The following is a 20,274-nucleotide window of genomic DNA, read 5'->3' as shown; positions in this document are numbered from 1 at the left end:
CCAGGTGCAGTAGCACACAACTGTAGTCCCAGCTATTCAGGAGGCTGAAGCAGGAGGATCAATAGAGCCCAAGAGTTTGAGGTTGTAGTGAGCTAATGATAATGCCACTGCAATCCAACTTGGGCAGTAGAGTGAGACCACATATTCAGTCTGGTGCTTGTTATTTGCATGTGCATTTTTTAAGTTATGATTTTTCATTTTCTTTGAGATATACCCCATAACAACAATTCTCTAAGTGTGGTCCTTGATCCAGGGCATCTATATTGATGAAGAACTTAGGCAGAAGTAAAAATTCTTAGAGTCTGCCTTACAGAAACTTAATGGCAAATTCTGATCTTGCAACAATCTGTGTTTTAACAAACCCTCTAGCTGATTCTAATACATGCTAAAATTTGAGAGCCACTGCCCTATAATATTAAGAGACATACCTTTAAAAATGAAAATAACCTTAAAAAATGTAATTGCTAAGAGATTCAAACTTTTTAGAACTACTCAAAATAAAACAAATATTTGTTAAGATACTAATAATATTTTAATATCTAAAAAATAAATAAGCAATGATTCTATACTACAAAATACAATGGGAGACCTTTTTCACAATAAAATTGGAAGGTAAATGTTATGATTCATTTATAAATCAGAAAAAGTGAGTCAGGAAAATTAAGTGACTCAAGCAAGGTCACAGAGCCTTGGCTAAGATCACAGATACTTGATTTAAAAAGAGAGAAATCTCTAAAATATGTGCTCTTTCCATTATATCATTTACTTCTTATTTAAAATTTTTAAAAACTTTGTTTTAATACTAAAAATTGTCAAAATTTGATGTGTCAAAGAAAGAGCATTAAATATGGAGTCGGGAGACCACAGTTCAAATCTTGACTCAACATTTCTTTGCTTTGTGATTTCACCTTTAAAGTCATTGAGTCTCAATTTCCTCTTATTTTAAATAAGGTTAAAAATACGTGCTTACGCATAGGTTTCTTATGAGTATTAACGCACAAGGGAGAGTTCTAAACAGTAAACAGAACACAAATGGAGCTGTTATATTTCTAACACCTTTACCAGTTATGATTACTATCAGGTTAACAGCCCTCTGTTGTCAGAGTTATGTATCAATTTCTTCACAAAAAGAAGGACTTGTGAAAATTAAAGGATAAAAATAGGGGAAAGAGAAACACCTGTTAGATGCATTCCAGTGCTATTTCTTAATTTCTTGTCACATAATGGGGCATTCTAATTAGATATGTTGCCTGATGTTGCAAAAAATCCATGTGCATGGATAATCAAAAAAATCACAAATGCTAAATTTAACTACTTCTGTATAATCCAGAGGGGGAAAAGTACATACTGAGTTATCGCATGAATTTTAAATATTTTAAAGTCAACTTAGATGTGGATTTAATACATTTCTCATAGTACTAAAGGCAGGGTAATTGTTCGTTATATTGAAACTGAGTAGAAACATAAGTAAATGGAGTAATTACAAGCCAATCACCTTAATTAATACAAAGCAAAAAACATTCAATAATAAAGATTATAGTTGATTCTATACAAATCAATTTGGATGACTTACACAAGATTCATAGTCAAGACTCAAGGAATAATGCAAGCTGATATTTTGACCTCATGAACATACATTTCAGTGTGTAAATCATACCATGGCTCTAATATATTTGATGTACTTGTTCAATTGAATGAGCTTTAAAGAGATTATCTTAGCTTTTGAAATCATTCAGTTTTGAGCAAGGGAAACAATCATTTTCTTGAACTTGTAACATAACAAAGATAGGGTGTAGTTTGCTTCAAAGATACACAGTCAGAACGTTCCAGAAATAATCTGTCAACTATGACCATTGCAAGACATTTCATAAGTGTGGCAGTCATAGTTCCATCAGGAAAGCAGAACCACTAGCTGTGTGGCAAAATTATAGAGATTAGATCTTGTCCAATCATGGTTACAGGGAAACTCTGTAGAAGGTTGTATATTTCAGTCAGAAAGTGACTATAGAGGCACAGTAGAGCAGCAGAGCCAAGAGAAAGGGAGAAAAACGAATGTGAACCAAGTGAAAGCCAGAAAAATATGGCAACCACAAGAAAAAATGGCAACCCACAAAGCCAAACAGAAATTATATTTGCCTTTCATACTCTCCAATCTCATTAATGTGGGTTGTATGCAGGAGCTAGTGTCCTCACCACAGAACTGCCCAGAAAAGAAAATTCTGGGAAACCTAGTTCCAGCTTAACACTTGACAGTGTAAAACCACTTTAACAAGATTTTAATAACTCTTTTCCAAATATTCTAGGGTCTGGCTAACATAGGCAGTGACACCGTGCCAAAGCTTCCACTCAGAATCAGATAATCCAGCTTTGGAACTTCAGCGACAACATATTCTAGCTGTGTGACTTCTTTGAACAGGTTACTTCAACCTTTCTGAGCCTGTTTCTTCATCTGTTATTAAATTATAACATTATACATTTAGTAATCTTGTATAAGCATTAAATAAAATTTTATACATATATATACACACATATATGATGCTTAATATTGAGTGTCAATTTAATTGGTTTGGAAGATGCAAAGCGTTGTTTCTGGGCATATCTGGGTGTTGCCAGATAGATTAACATTTGAGTAAGTGGACTGGGAGAGGAAGATCCACCCACAGTGTGGATGGGAACCATCCAATCTGCTGTCAGCACAGCTAGAGAAAGCAGAGAGAAGAAGGTGAAAGAATCTGACTTGCTGTAGTCTTCTGGCCTCCATCTTTCTCCTATGCTGGATGCTTCCTGCCCTTGAACATCAGATTCCAAGCTCTTCAGCTCTTAGACTCGTGGGCTTACACCAATGGTTTGCCAGGGGCTCTTAGGCCTTGGGCCACAGACTGAAGGTTACACTGTCAGCTTCCCTACTTTTGAGGTTTTGGGACTCAGATTGAACCACTACTGGATTCCTAGCTCCTCAACTCACAAATGGCCAACTGTGGGACTTCACTTTGTGATCATATGAGGCAAGTCTCCTTAACAAACTCCCTTTTATATAGACATATATCATATTGGTTCTGTCCCTCTAGAAAACCCTGACAAATACAACATATATTTCTCATCTAGTGCAATATCTTACTCACAGGAGGTGCTCAATAAATAGAGCTTTTAATTAGATGCTTGATACCCAATCTTGTCTTGAAACATAAACATAAAACACGTGAAATTTATCTGGAACTTTAGCCACAACTTTAAGCTATGTATGGCTTGGTATTCACCGGAAGAGTTAATTGAGCTATTAAAAACAAAGTGATATGGGCCTTATTCTACATAATCAATCAAAAATTGACCACATGCCACCTTTCTATAAAAGCAAAAGCTATCACAGAAATAAACAGCTATTTATTTTATGGTTACACTTAAGGACATAAAGAGACTAAATGTTTCCATAAGAAAAATGAATTTTTATAAAATCAGCTTATTTAATCTTACCTAAGAATTATAATGGAAAGAAATTATTATTTCCTGGCTTGGCTGTTGGTGGATTAGTCATTATCCCAAATATCCTTTGTGTACAGCATAATGGATTAAAATATTTGAGACTTTTTCTTTGTAACATGACTATTAACCTTTGTCTTCAGGGTATTCGCTTCCTAACTTTGAAGACAATAATAGAAACATTAATGGAGCTTCATAAGCTTGCCTTTTACAACTGTTATTTTAATAATTGACTTTCCTTCATGGACTTACCGTTGACTTTGCTTCAAAATTGATATTATTCCCCACTATTACCCTTTTCAATCATTACAGAGAGGAATGTATAATCAATTTTTTATCACTAGAAGGTCCTAAAACTGTTCTAAATATTTTACTTAATTTCATTTACTCTTACAAGAAAATTGATATATATATATAGTAAGTTCACACTTAACTTTGTCAATAGATTTTTAGAAATGGTGACTTTAAGGAAAACTCCATGTAACAAAACGATCTTTTTTTCCTCATCAACGTTATAAGAGAAAACGACATTGAAGGAAAGGATGTTATTCAAAGAACTGTACATTCTTTCTCTTAAAGTTGCAGTTTCCAAGAAACTATTACATACCAAGGACTTACTGTATAAATAATAATATTTTTCCTAAATTGAAGCTCCAAGTTCAATAACTTATCCTGAGTTTCACATTCATGAATTCCTGATTCATTATAATGTCTGCGATCAAAAAGCCTGCCCATAATCTCTAATTTGCATAATTCTACAAGCCTGAAAGCCAAAGAAATAAAGAATGAAGTTACACAACCAGGAACTCTGTACCAGAACTAGGAAGATTTTACAGGTGAGAGTTCTAGATCATTTCTGCTGGTCTTTCTTCACACAGTGTAGCACAGAACTTTGCATATTTTTCACTTATTATAAACAATCACGATGATAAGCTGGATAGACAGACAAGAAAAAAATACTTAGAAAAAAAGTCAGATGACGTAAGTGGGAAGAGACAACTTTTCACAGATTCTAATACCTAAGAGATGAGGCAGCCTACTATATATTTAGCTAAATGTAATATTATCTCAAGTTACTTTGATTAAGATAAGATATAGAATAGCCCAGAAATTATCCACTGGTGGACATACACTTAAGAACATAAAGAGACTAAATGTTTCCATAAGAAAAATGAATTTTTATAAAATCAGTAACTTCAACATTATCTTAAGAATTATAACCGAAAGAAATTGTCATCTCCTGGGATAGCTATTGGTAGGTTAGTCATTAATTATCCCAAATTTCCTTTGTGTATATGGCATAGTGGGCCATCTAAATTTGTTAATAATATAATTGATTGACTTTTCTGATAGGAGAATTTCATGTCTTTGTAAACAGTAAGTTCCTTTGAATTTTTATGTCCTCTTTTAATTTGTCTCCCCTGAATCCTACTGCAGACATTATTGAAATCAATACATTAGTATTGTATAATATAATTTGAAAATGTTAAAACGCTGTGTAAAAAGCCTTTTTGAATAGTAACACTGTGATTTTAAGTTGCCTTAATGCATATATTTAAACTACAACCAACTTTTCCGATGTACATTCCATAAAATCGAAGCATAGTTATGGAGAGTTATGGAGTTAAGCAGCAAACCTTATTGAGTAAAAGTTTACTCAAATATTAGATTATTACCTTTCTATTTGCTTTCTATATGTCATGTAGATGTTACAGGCAGAATACATATTGTTACCTGACCATTGGGCGAGATTTTTTTTTAATTTTGCAGTGACCTCCTGACTACCTTGCTGAAATCAGCTTGAACTAAACTGTTGATCCACATATCATTGTGAAAAATAGTCTTTGATTTCTTACTTCAAAGGGTCTCACAGATAGTTTTCTGCTTATTCAAACATGACATTATTTTTGATTTATATGTTAGTAAGGAAAAAATCAATTATAAATTATTGTTTATGCTATGCTTTTAAAAAGTCTGATTTCTGTTTAGAGATTGGTACATTTATGTTAATGGTTAAAAAACTGTAGTGGATTCCTGAAATATTAAAAAATATTTCATGAGGATGTTTAAATAGTGGTTTATGAAGATTTGTCCAATGAATTTTAATAAATATTGAGCACTTCTAAATATGTTGCCATAATTTGTGATGTAGTCAATAACTTTTTATGTACCAAAATTTTTCAAGAGCAGGTACCAAAATTTATGCAAAGGTACATAATCAATAAGTATTTTAAACTCCTACTACAGCCCAATAAAGATGAAAGAGCTAAATTTTAATGTTGTTCCTAATTCTAAACTTGCAAGATTATGTGAAAAACTTGTTGATGATTTGTAATTACTAATTTATTGAAAAAATATTCATGGAGGATTTATGTAATACTAGAAGCTGGGACTGTATACATGCAAGTTAAATAATATTTATGACCCTATGATAGGCAAAAAAAAAAAAACCTCCCAAAGAGCTTCATGTCCTAATTCCTAGAATTTGTAAATATATAATATTACCTGACAAAGGAAAATTAAGATAACTAATGAAATTAAAGGTGCTAATCAGTTTATCTTAAATAGGGAGATTGCTCTAGATTATCTAAGTGGGCCAGAGTAAAAACTAGAGTCTTAAATCTGGAAGAAGGAAACAGAACAGTCAGTGTCAGGATAATGTGATGCAAAAAAGACTGACCAATCATTACAGACTTTTAAGAGGAAAAACAGCAATAAGGCAAAGAGTTTGGGCATATTAGAAGCTGGAAAAAGCAAGGAAACAGATTCTCTCCTAGACCCTCTAGAAAAGAATAGAGCCCTACGCATCAATACCCAGACTTTAGCCCAGTGAAACTCATTTGAAATTTCTGTTCTCCAGAAGTATAAGAAAATAAATTTTTGCCATTTTAAGCCATGCAATCTGTAATATTTTGTTACAGCAGCAATTCAAAATGAGTACTGACTTCATGTCAGAAATATGCTGTAATAAAAGTAATCAGAATATCAATGGGACAACAAACAGGATGCTTAATTTAGCTAATGGTGGTAGTTAGGGGAGGTCAAGAAAAAGCTTTTCTAAGGAATCGCAGATACAGGATCTGAGTTTCAATGAATGAGTAGGATTTGGTGAAACACAAACATGGGAGAAAGTTATTCTAAGCAGAGAGACCAACAGGTGCAGAAGTTTACAAAAGCAAAAAACACAGATTCCTTGTATATGTGGCTCTAGCAGTTGGGGAAATAAGTAGTGACAAGAACATGGTGGGCTCTGTATGTTATACTGAGGTGAGTGGATTTTACACTGCTCACAGAGGACAACCAGGATGGACAGAATAAGGAGGAGTTCAGAAAATTGATAAGAGATCTCCTGAATAATTCGTTTTAATTTCAAAGCTCTAATTAAGTTTCTATATCTTTTCAATTGTGTTCTGTTAAACTAGAAAAAAAAGCCACAATTCTAACTTGTAGCATTTATCATTGTTTATTATGTAAAACCTCCCGCCCTGGCCAATTTCAATATCATAGCATTGAATGTACAGCCACAAAGAAATGCACAAATGGCCCTCCTAGGCTAGAACGAGCCATCTTTAGCACACCACTTTTATATTTTCCACAATTAATAATAAACCCAGAAAGAAGAAAAAAGACTTATCTTCTACCCTTTGAATGGGATTAGGAGTACTTCTTAAAGGACTCCAGAATTCAGGAAGCTGCCCTATCTCAGGGACTCCCATACTTTCATGTATTCAAAAACATGGACTCATTATTAGGGAAAAGATGAAAGCTGAACTATGGGTCTTTGAATCAAAAGCCATTACGTTGCCCTCTACAATGGGAGCCTACTTGCCTTCTCTGTAGTATAGGCTCCCTGCTTTTACAAGGCTTTTTCTATTGCAGATTGTTATGCTTTTCCTTCCCTGCATACTATATCTTCCGCCAGCATAAATATCTTGGCTAAATAATTTTAGTTGACTTCCTGCACTGATACTATCTTAGTTTTCAGAGGAAATATAATAATGTCATTTCTTGTAAATTTTTTAGGCAATTATTCAATGTTTTCCCACAGTGTGGGACTTCCAACGATTGAAGATTTTCCTGCGACACTTCTCTCAATCGCAACCAACATACAGATAAATTTTTTCTAAAGAGAAATAATATTTAAAAACTCATACAATCATAATCTTATAGTATATGTAGCTTGGGCACAATTTTCAATTCAAAAATATCTCATGTTGTTTATTCCTAATTTATTTTAGAGGAGACATTAAAAAAAAACAAGCAATAAAATGTTTCACATTTTTACAGGTAGAAAGGCTTGGAATAAAGACATCAATAAGGAAATATCACATTATTACTTCATTCAGTGCACATTCATTAAGCATTCACTATATCTTAGGGATTGTATAAATTTACTATTTATCAGGGATGGTATAGATATTAGGATTTCAGAGAGGAAAGACACAATTCCTGTTCTTAAGGAATTAACAACCTAGAAAAGACAAAATATTGTAAACACATAATTGGCCAAGGTTTTTATTTCAACCCATAAATTATTTATACTTTGCAGAAAAAATTAAACTTGTGGAAAGTCTAAACTTTTGAGTTAAATATGGGGAAGTCAAAGTCTGTGACAAGTTTACACAAGATTTTTAAATCCTATTGTGTCCTAGTTTCTCTTTTTCTTCTATCTCCTTTGCAATGTTGGTAGCTGTATGGCACTGACAGTGTATTTTTTTGTGTGAATAACTGAATGTTTATTCAATGTCAACAAGATTTTTCTGAGCACTGATAAGTACATCATTGTTTCCTCCAAATAAAGCCACTGGCCACTAAGGTGACAGCTAATTAGATGCATTTTAAATTCATTTTTAGTATTCCTTAGCATCACCAGCAATTTTGCCATGTCACTTTAGGGTCTCTTTGAAAGGAACAAATAAATATATTCTGCTTCAGTCTCATAACTATTAATTAGCAGAATAGCTGTCTGTAGTTCCTGTAAGATTTTTATACCACATTAACAAATTTCTAAGCATTTGCTTAGAAATAAGTTACACATCTAATTGATATTTTCAAAGTGTTTTTTTTTCTAATTAAGGAAAATACACACACACAAAGAAACACCACTGATTTCCATTCTGATCATTAAGGGCATATTGAGAGAGGCTATTCCAGGGAGCTGGAGAAAATGAAGATAGTCTCTTTTGTTAGCTCTTCACTAACGTTTACTGGACACTGGCTGTATATACATTCTATATTGTGTTAATTGCAAGAGGAGGAAGAGCAAGAACATAGCATGAAATTAATATTTGCTGAGCAAATCAGGAAACAAATGAAATTATAGTTCATGTTCTTGAGGTTATCGTACCATAGGACATAGAGGACATGCACAAAAATAGCAGTAATATGGCACTTGATAAAAATTGAGTTAATAAAAAAGGTATAAAAGGGATATAATATGAGGCAAGGCACAGTGGCTCACACCTGTTATCCCAGCATTTTAAAAAGCCAGGGCTGGAAGATCACTTGAGGCCAGGAGTTTAAGACTACCCTGGGCATCATAGTGAGACCCCCATCTCTGCAAAAAATATATAAATAAATAAAAAATCAGCCGGATGTGATGGTGTGAACTTTTAACCCCAGCACTTTCCGAGGCAAAGACAAAAGTAAAATAAAACAATTAACCAGGCATAGTGGCACAAATCTGTAGTCCCAGCTACTCATGAAGCTGAGAAGGGAAGATCACTGGAGCCCAAGAGTTTGAGGCTGCATTGAGCTATGATCATGCCACTGCACTCAGCCTGGGTGACAGAGCAATACACTGTCTCTAAGGAAAAAAATGAAAATAAAAAAACATATGTACCATTAAAAGAAAAACAATGCATTTTCTGAGGACAGAAGATTTCACAGAGGAAGTAGCATTTCACCATATTCTTAAATAGACAAACTCCTAGAAGATCCTCAAATTTGAAAATGAACTCAAACTAGATAACTAGAATTTTTTAAAATTTCCTGAAACTTCACTTTCTAGCTGGAGAAAAATGTAAAACTTTATTTGATTAATTAAAACTAATAGCTTATCAATAGGTTTAAGAGGGACTCTGATATTGAGGCATAAGTCTGTAACTAAGACTAAAGCAAGGTCATCAGTCCAGAAAAAGGTGGTTTAGAGCTTAAATTTCCAGGCATCACTAGCTGCAATTCCAAAGGAATGGTATATTTTTATTAAACATTCAAGTTATACTGACTCAAGCCCCAAAATCTTGATTTCTAGAATTTTAGCTCCCTCATTGCTACTACCTCTACCAGCAAATGTTTGAGGGTAAATTAAATGCCCTCAAAATCTCTGCTGTTTGGCCTGTCTCCTATAATATCTCTTCTGTAACAAATCACTGCTCTTGGGCATGAGTATCCTATAGTAATGACAGCAACTGCAACACTTCTGACCATGTTAGCTCCTCTCTTTCATTAACCCTTCCCTAGTTCTGCAACACAGCCCTAGGAACAATCTTTGTTCAGGACTGACATCAGAAGTAGTCACTTCTATTCTTGTGTCAGTTTGCTGAGAATGATCCAACTTTATCCATGTCCCAACAAAGGACATGAAAACCAAACATCTCATGTTCTCACTCATAAGTGGTTGCTGAACAATGAGAACACATGGACACAGGGAGGGGAACATCACACACCGGGGCCTGTTGGAGGGTCAGGGGGCTCAGGGAGGGATAGCAGGGGGTGGGGGTATTCGGGAGGGATAACATTAGGTGAAATACCTAATGTAGGTGACAGGGATATGGATGCAGCAAACCACCATGGCATGTACATACTTATGTAACAATCCTGCATGACTGGCACATGTACCCTAGAACTTAAAGTATACTAAAATAAAAAAATAAAATAAAGTAAAAATCAATAATCACTTATTTAAGGGGAAAAGAGTTATTTCTACAAAGAGATTGTCTTTCTTTGTAGTTCTAGTAAGATAATTAAATTATGTGGAGCTTAATGGATCAGTAACAAAGTATTTTTTTAGTCTAAATCTAGGGAATCGGTAGTATAGTTTATACTAAGATAAAAAAAGTGCTGGCCAATTCCTCTTAGTGTTTCTCTTTTTACTTAACAGATAAAGAGGAGAACAAGACTACACTTGGCTTAGTTTTTGTAGTTTCTCTTCCCAAGCTACTTTGAGCAATACAGTAAGAATACACACAACTTATCTTCTCAAGAGCAAAAGGAAGTAATAAAGTTATAAGATACCTTAAATCTACACTTTTAAAATAAATATACTGTTAAAGAATCTTTAAAGGTGAAACTACTAAAACTGTACTCAGCTAATGTCTCCGTAAACACAAAGCAACTTAACATGTTGAACATGTCTATCTTCAAATATCTGTTTCAGTGAAGGATATTTACTTTACCTTTATATAACTCAGAGGACCACATAAGTTGTAGGTTCTTTATTTATTTATTCATATTTTATTGCAGGGAGTATCATTTTGTTTCCCGAAACAAATAAAAAGGGTCCCCTAAAGACAGATTCAAACCTCAACTTATTGAAATTACCATTCATTTTTAAAAGATAATTTTGTTCATGATTAAGACTCTCTTAAGTATAGTTGGATCCAGGCTCATTTATAACACCCAACTGAATACTGAAAGCAAACATATAAAATGATTTCTAGAACCAGGCTTTCTATCCAAGCAAAGATGAGAAGCAGACCAGTGGAAGTTTGAGACCATCAAACAGGAGAAGGGGCAGACATTTGAGAACAGAATCCAATCACTTGGAGATGTGTTGTTTCAAGACAGCTCATCCCCTGAAGAACTGGAAAATAGAAATGGAACTGCTGTGCCAGAGTACAAAGTAGATTCTTAATCAGAACAAATCAACATGGAACAGGACCCTGGTCACAGGCAACCAACTTGGCTATCACGGCCACATCGTAACTAGACACAAACTTACTATGATGTTTTGTTCCCCAAAGTTTTGACTGGTTTCCCATCCAAACATGTCTATCTATGAGAAAAGATTGTTCAATGGGGCAAATACCTTGAAAGATAAAAAACTGATATTTCTTCAAATGTTAATATTCTAATTTAAAATCTAAGTCCTTTACCTATTTTCAAAGGGTTCAAAACATATTCCAAGTACAGATTTTCTTATATATTAGATTTAATAAGTGTTATTAAAATGCATTGCTAAATCACCTTCTTACATTAAAACAGTCTCTTATTAGATTTAGAACTCTTGTTTAAGGTCATGACATTACTTTCTAAACTTTCTTGCTCCAGGAATACTATAAATGCAATTTTCTTGGACAGATCAAGCTGCGTAACTTGGGCAGAATGTTTCACTATAGCCCAGGGTGGAAATGTGAGTTCTTTCATAGCAGTCAACTTAATTATCTTTTATTTTTATTCTTCCTATCAAAAGGGCACATTCATACCTTTAAAAAGAGCTTATTAAAATAGACTTCTTACATTTACATATTTCAGTGATACTGTACATACTGTGAAAAAGCCAACAGTGTAGCTCTTGTTCAAATTATTAACTTCTTTCATAAGAAAAACTGTCAAAAATATTTCATTCAGGGTGAAAAGCTTTGACCACCATTGTCTCCCACTAGGCATCTTTATTTTATGGCAGTGAATATTTGCGCTCCAGCCAGTCAACGAGCAATTACTGACCACCCTCAGGTTACATTCACCCATATAATGGGACGGCAAAGAGAGTAGGAATAAATAAAGTTTAAGACAGTTTTCAAACCTCATAAAATCAAGAGCTTCAGAATACTTTTCTAATCAATTAAGGATAGGTTTGATTGTTGGAGTTTTTCTACTTCCAGAAGAGTCTAAAGAGAGAGGTCCCAATATGAAAAATGGTATTTGGGGTAGGGTAAAAATAAGATATGAACATCTGGGAAATTAGACTATTTTCAGTATTTAGAATAAGACAACATATATGTATGGGAAATAAAGTAATAACATTATTGAATTACTGTTAAAACATAATAGCTCACATAATAAACAAGATCAGAGACAAATAAATGTTCTCCTTACAGAAACTGCTCTCAGGAGTTGTCCACCACCACATTGACTACCTAAATTTAACCAAGGAAAGATGTCAATCAAATGAATGGGATAGTAAACATCTGGCCAGCACTGGAAGTACAAAAAAAAAAATAAAGTCACTGTGAAAACATAAGTTTTGCCCTTTTAAGCTCCATCTAAAGAACATTAGACAATAGACTTTATTTAAGTACTTATGATCTCATTAGCCAGCATTAGCCAGCTAATACTTCTGTGGACCTAGCTAAGCTCTGTGGTATGAGCTAAACTCCTTCATACAACAAAATACACATTCTTCTCAAGCTCACATGGACAATTCACCAAGATAGACCACATTTTGGAACATAAAATACACCTTAACAAATATGAAAGCACAGAAACCATACAGTTTTATTAAATTCTGTTTCTGATTCAACTACCTAAACTGAGTTCCGTGGTTTGTAGCTAGACTACTATGAGAAACTCTGCCTACCTACAACTTCTAACTAGTATTTGGCTTTATACATGACCTCTGTTTAAAGACAGAATATGCTTCTCAATAAGCATTGAAAGGTTCATGTAACAGTTATAAATTAACAGTATTTCCTATTAGGACAAAGGTTACCCTACAACAATTCCCTGCAGCAATGTGGCATGGTTACAAAGGGGCCCGCTTTATTTAACAAAACAAGTATGAGTTTGTATCCAGACAGACTTGGGGTTTAATCTTTGATTTGTCCATTCTAGTTGTATGACCTTAGGAAAATTACAAAGACTCTCTAAATCTCTATTCACCTATAAATACAATAACAAAATTCACTACCTCTGGAAGACTATCACTTGCCTACACATCAGCCAATTCTTCTTATTCTTGTTTAGCACAATTCTAGTTTTATTCAGGTATTAGGTAGCAAGGTTCCACACCAGGTGATATCTCTTGATTGTTGTTAATTTTCTTCCCACTTGTAAGTTAGTAATGGGCTTATTGTTTGATTTGTGATCCATTTAGCTCAAAAAAACCTCACAGGACAGATGATAGAGATTTCTGGAAAAGATTTCACTCCTTGAAAAAGACAGAGCAAGAGAGAGAGAACAGGAACAAGATCAAGAGTGAGAAACTCTTTCCTCTTGCCTTTGAGGACAGATATGTGAGGATATGATCCTTGGATTTATAGCAACCACTTTATCACCTTGTAGAATGGAAAGACCAGCAGAATGAACACCCACAGTGGTAGCATGATTAATTCACTAAACTGTCCTCAGAATCACCTTCCTCCAGATCTTCCAATCCTTGACAAAAATCAATTCTTAATATTAAATCCAATTTCAGCTGAGTTACTTGCAGTTAACACCATTCTTACTGAAACGTTGCTTTGTGGGTTATTTATAGGAACTTAATAAGGGAATCCTTTTTAAACAAATGACAGACAACTTACTCCCCTACTCTAACCCCTCCCATTGCTTCCCATCTTACTCAGAGTTAAAGCCAAATACCTTACAATGTTCATGGTTTGTTCTTCGCTCTTCAATCCTGTCAAATCTGACCTAATCTCTTGCTACTTTTCTCCTTGTTCCCCCTGCTCCACTCCTTCTGTCTTCCTTGCTGTTTCTCCCACACCCCAGGAAAGCTTCTTCCTAAGGATCTTTGCTTTAAGAGTTTCTTCTACAAAGACTGATCTTCCTCCAGATTGTACACTTGACTAACTCCCATCCATTCCTCTAATCAGATCTCACTTCTCAATGGTACCTTCCAGACCACTCTGTTGGTACATCTGATCCCCTTAGACTATTCTACAATTGTATTTTCCTCGTAACACTTTTCATCTTTTTTTATAGTGGATTATTTATTTATTTATTGGGATTATTATATACCATCTAAATATATACAGAAGCTACATGAGGGCAGGATTTTTTATCTCTCTTGTTTAGTGATGTATCTCAAGACCCCAAAGCAGTGCCTGACATATAGTAGGTGCTTAATAAATATATTTTGAATTAATTATGAATGCATGAATATATTCAAATCCCTGGCACATCCTAGCTAACAAATCTTCCCATAGTTGCTATGCATGTCTTTCTTTGTCCTTGCCTGCCCTGTGGTCCTGGCAGGTGGTAAGATCCATCTGGCTGCTTTTCATGGTCCTGTTCTTTTTTCTCCCTTGATTTATCTTTTCCCCATATTCTTTTTCTATAAACAGTACTGCCACACTTCCTATGGTTGCTTTTTCTGATTTTCTTCTCATATACACATTATCTTTTTTATTTATTCAGCAAATATTTATTGTGTGCCTACATGTGGCAGGTGTTGTACTAACTTTTAGACTTTCAAAGAACAACAAAACAGAGTTTAAGCTTACAGCTATTCTACTTTGTTTTCTCTTGCATGCCAATGTGGTTAAAAATGCATTTATGATTTTCTGTAACAAATTAGTGAAGGTTTTTATACAACATGCTCAGGTCCAGGGTGAAATGTGTGTGATGGTTACTGGTCAAGAAAACAAGTAGATGAAGCAGGCTGAACAACAAACCGTGGAAAGAAAGGTCAAGAAAACTGCAGCATAAATTACTGTACAAATAGGAGTTCAGTGCTCTGCTACTAAAAAGATAGGACAGGGGTCTTTTTAGAGCATAACAGAAGTTTTGCTAGGAATAAAGGAGAGTACACACATTGCAAATGTGTAGAACATGACATTTCAGCCACAGATAAATATATTTTTAATAAATCTATTCTCCCAAATAGTTGTAAAATATGCTATGTATTTTATATTTATAAAATTACTAATTATCAAAAACATTTAAAAACTGTTCTTTAAAGAGTTATCCAATTATATTCTTTCCTTCAGCAAAGATATTTTCAGACAATTTTCTTAAAGCAGAAATTTCCAGTTCTCAATAGCTGTCATAATGCCAAGTGAAGAAGTTATTCATCCATGAAAGATTTCTTTGTTAAAATACATATCGCATTATTTATACAATCTGAATGTTTAATGAATGCATACAAATTCAAATGTCAATGTAGATAAACTAAAATTATATTTCTATCAAGAAAGAAAGGCTTTTCAACAAAGAATAAGACTTTGTTTTAAGGTGAAAAAGTTAAAGGATGAATCCTAAATTGTTTTCTAAAAATTAAATGATGGAAAAGTGTTTGTAAAGGCTTCCTTAAAGGATCTTAAAAGCAAATATGAAACTATATCTTTAAACAATGAATGGTGTAGAATGAATTGAAATATAATATTTTTATCCTATATTATGAAGAAAAGTGGTAAAAGTCTTTCTCAAATTACTATAAGTATAATAAATCTAATTTAAGAATGTTGTCCATACATCCAGACTGAAATGGCATAAACTAGTGACACAAGCCCCTGTCAACATAACACTTGAGCAGAATTGCTGTTTATAAAAAGAATCTGACCATAACAAATGATTCTGTGAAGCTATTTCTCAACTATATATAAAACTTTTCTCACACAAAATCATACAGTCAGATTATTTTTTATTTCAAGATACTTATTTCTTTACCGGTCAGATGAGGAGCTATGACAAATAAAAATTATTTGACTCTTTTAATTCTTTCCTCCTACAGCAGTGCAAGGAAAGACTTTTTGTAGAATGATTTTCAAAAGATTTTCCAGATAAAATCAAGTCACAAGAAGGGAGATTTAGATTCATTGCCTTCATAGATGCTTGCCAGCAAGGCTACTCTATTTACAGACAAAGCAAATTGGTTCAAATGATGTATATTATTCCCCAGAACCTAACTGCTGAAACATTTTCCTACTCAGGTCTGTTCTGAACATTCCCATTCCACAAAAATTTCTACCACTAAGTTATTTTCTGTGAAACAGTCAACAAAGATTTTGGCAGTATTAAAACTGAGGGGTTTTTTTCCCCTTTGTGTAAGGGCTAGAGAGAGAAAAAGTTTAAGGGAGGAGTCAGTGTCTAATCTGGGCTGCTAGAACAGAATATGGTGGACTGGAAGGGATTGTAAACAGCAGAAAGTTATTTCTTATCATTCTGGAGGACAGAAATTCGAGTCTGTGGTACCAGCATTATTAGATTCTGGTGAGGGCTGTCTTCTAGGTTGCAGACCGCTGATATCTCTTTGTATCTTCACGTGGTAAAAGAAGGAAAGAGCTCTCTGGGGTCCCTTTTACCAGGGTATGATCCTGTTCACAACTGGCTCTCTACCCAAAGGCCACATGGCTCTATCTAAAGGCTCTAATATTGTCATATCAGTTCTTAGGATTTAACCTGCTCAGTGTTTTTTAGGAAAATCATTAATCATCATTGAACATATAAGTCTTGACTGCTCTAGATCCTGGAGAAGCTATTCAATTGTCCCTGTGATAAATTACTCAAGTGGAAATCAGTGTATACAATTTGGGACATTTGCACTTGTTAATTTCTATTTGAAGTAAGTATAATGATTCTTTCATATGTAAGATATAATAACACAAATTAAAATGATACAAGAAGTAAAAGGTAATTATTTAACTCATATAACTGAGAACGGTAAAGTCAGTTCTGGGTCTGGGGGTTTAAATGATGCTGCAAGGGCACTGAGCTCTTCTTTGTTCTGGATTAGTTTCATCCAGAAAAAGTGACCTGAGATAACACCACAACATAAAGTTATGAACTTTTCCCCAGTTCCAAGACTTGATCCAGTTTACAAACCCAAGTTTCCTCAATGAGAAGTCAGGATTTACTTAAGAAAAATATATACTATAAAACTTTGCTCTAGTTTTTTCCAGAGAGACTGGCAGCCACTTACCAGAAAGAACTATACATTGGAGAAGAGAGTATAGGACAAAACTGGATACTGGCTCAAAATTATTGCATCTCCAAGGATCAAAATTTTACTTCAATCCATCAGAACTTCTCTCTGTTAAATATAAAACAAGATTATATTTCTTGAAGAACAAAAAATGTTTGAGCTACCATCAAAGACTGAAGAGGTCAGGGTATGGTGTTTCCTATCATATCATGATTTAATTCTCCTATTTCAATTGTGCAGAAGAGTGATAGGTCTTGAGTTATGACAGTGGCTTACTATAAGGACATAAATTCAAATTATAATTTATATAATATTGCATCCAACAACAACAAAATACATTTTTTGTGCGTATATGGAACAATCATGAAGATAAAAGATGTCATGAGTCATGAAAAAAATTGTATTAAATTTGAAAGAATAAAAATGTGTAGAGATGTTTATAGTATTCTCTGATGGCAGTTTGTATTTCTGTGGAATCAGTGGTGATATCCCCTTTATCATTTTTTATTGTATCTATTTGATTCTCCTCTTTTTTCTTCTTTGTTAGTCTGGCTAGCAGTCTATCTGTTTCATCAATATCCTCAAAAACCCAGCTCCTAGATTCATTGATTTTTTTGAAGGGTTTTTTATGTCTCTGTCTCCTTCAGTTCTACTCTGACTTTAGTTATTTCTTATCTTCTGCTAGCTTTTGAATTTGTTTGCTCTTGCTTCTCTAGTTCTTTTGATTGGGATGTTATGGTATAGATTTTAGATCTTTCCCACTTTCTTCTATGGGCCTTTACTGCTATAAATTTCCCTCGTAACACTGCTTTAGATTTGTCCCAAAGATTCTGGAACATTGTATCCTGTTCTCATTGGTCTCAAAGAACTTACTTTTTTCTGTTTTACTTTTGTTATTTACCCAATAGTCATTCAGGAACAGGTTAATTTACATGTAGTTTTGAGGTTTTTAGTGAGTTTCTTAATCCTGAGTTCTAATTTGACTACACTGTGGTCTGAGAGACTGTTTGTTATGATATCCATTCTTCCACATTTGCTGAGGAGTCTTTTACTTCCAATTATGTGGTTAATTTTAGACTAAGTGTGATGTGGTGCTGAGAAAAAAATGTATACTCTGTTGATTTGAGGTGGAGATTTCTACAGATGTCTTAGGTTTGCTTGTTGAAGATCTGAGTTCAAGTCCTGGATGTCCTTGTTAATTTTCTGTCTCATTGATCTGTCTAACAGTGTGCTCATGGATAGGAAGAATTAATATCATGACAATGGCCATACTGCCCAAAGTAATTTATAGATTCAATGCTAACCACATCAAGCTACCATTGACTTTTTTCACTGAATTAGAAAAAACTACGAACCAAAAAAGACCTATATAGGCAAGACAATCCTAAGCATAAAGAACAAAGCTGAAGGCATCACGTACCTGACTTCAAACTATATTACAAGGCAACAGTAATCAAAACAGCATGGGACTGGTATCAAAACAGATATATAAATGAATGGAACAGAACAGCGGCCTCAGAAATAATACCACACATCTACAACCATCTGATCTTTGACAAACCTGACAAAAACAAGCAATGGGGAAAGGATTTCCTATTTAATAAATAGTGTTGGGAAAACTGGCTAGTCATGTGCAGAAAACTGAAACTGCACCCCTCTCTTACACCTTATTCAAAAATTAACTCAAGATGGATTAAAGACATAAACCTAAACCCTAAAACCATAAAAGCCCTAGAAGAATACCTAGGCAAATACCATTCAGGACATAGGAATGGGCAAAGACTTCAACTAAAACACTGAAAGCAATAGTAACAGAAGCCAAATTTGACAAATGGGATCTAATTAAACTAGAGTTTCTGCACAGAAAGAAAAAACTATCAGAGTGAACATGCAACCTTCAAAATGAGATAATAATAGACGGGATTGGAAAAATGTGGCACATATACACCATGGAATATTATGCAGCAATCAGAAATGATGAGTTCGTGTCGTTTGTAGGGACATGGATGAATCTGGAAAACATCATCCTCAGCAAACTGACACAAGAACAGAAAATGAAACACCGCATATTCTCACTCATAGGTGGGTGATGAAAAATGAGAACACATGGACACAGAAAGGGGAGTACTAAACACTGGGGTCTATTGGGGGGAAAAGGGGAGGGCCAGTGGGAGGGGGAGGTGGGGAGGGATAGCCTGGGGAGAAATGCCAAATGTGGGTGAAGGGGAGAAGAAAAGCAAAGCACACTGCCATGTGTGTACCTACGCAACTGTCTTGCACGCTCTGCTCATGTACCCCAAAACCTATAATCCAATAAAAAATTTTAAAAAAATAAAAAAATTAAAAAAATAAAAATAAATAAATAAATAAATAAATAAAATTTTTGCAATCTATTCATTTGACAAAGAGATAATATCCAGAATCTACAAGAAACTTAAACAAATTTACAAGAAAAAACCCCATCAAAAACTGGGCAAAGGATGCAAACAGACACTTCTCAAAAGAAGACATTTATATGGCCAAAAAACATATAAAAACTGGTCATTAGAGAAATGCAAATCAAAGTCACAATGAGATACAATCTAACACAAGTTAAAACAGCTATCATTAAAAAGTCAGAAAAAAACAGATTCTGGAGAGGATATGAAGAAATAGGAATGCTTTTACAAACCATTGTGGAAGACAGTGTGGTGATTCCTCAAGGCTCTAGAATCAGAAATACCATTTGATTGAGCAATCCCATTGCTAGGTGTATACTCAAAGGATTATAAATCATTCTACTATAAAGATACATGCACATGTAAGTTATTACAGCAGTATTCACAGTAGCAAAAAGCTGGAACCAACTCCAATGCCCATCATCGATAGACTGGGTAAAGAAAATGTAGCACATACATACCATAGAATACTATGCAGCCATAAAAAAGAATGAGTTCATGTCCTTTGCAGGGACATGGATGAAGCTGGAAGCCATCCCTCTCAGCAAACTAACA

The 20,274-nt window shown here is 34.2% G+C and overlaps 1 long non-coding RNA gene across 1 annotated transcript in view; it reads right to left on the bottom strand.

The window, feature by feature from the left end:
* Positions 1 to 17,396, bottom strand: part of LOC144577721 (uncharacterized) — a 41,434-nt gene extending 24,038 nt beyond the window's left edge. The window contains exon 1 of the long non-coding RNA XR_013522248.1: positions 17,279 to 17,396. This is a non-coding gene — a long non-coding RNA (uncharacterized LOC144577721). The remainder of the gene's footprint in view (positions 1 to 17,278) is intronic.
* Between the last annotated feature and the right edge of the window lie 2,878 nt (positions 17,397 to 20,274).

This window comes from Callithrix jacchus, chromosome 9 (genome assembly GCF_049354715.1).
Source record: "Callithrix jacchus isolate 240 chromosome 9, calJac240_pri, whole genome shotgun sequence".
Lineage (NCBI taxonomy): Eukaryota > Metazoa > Chordata > Mammalia > Primates > Cebidae > Callithrix > Callithrix jacchus.
This window is presented reverse-complemented; position numbering and strand designations above follow the sequence as displayed.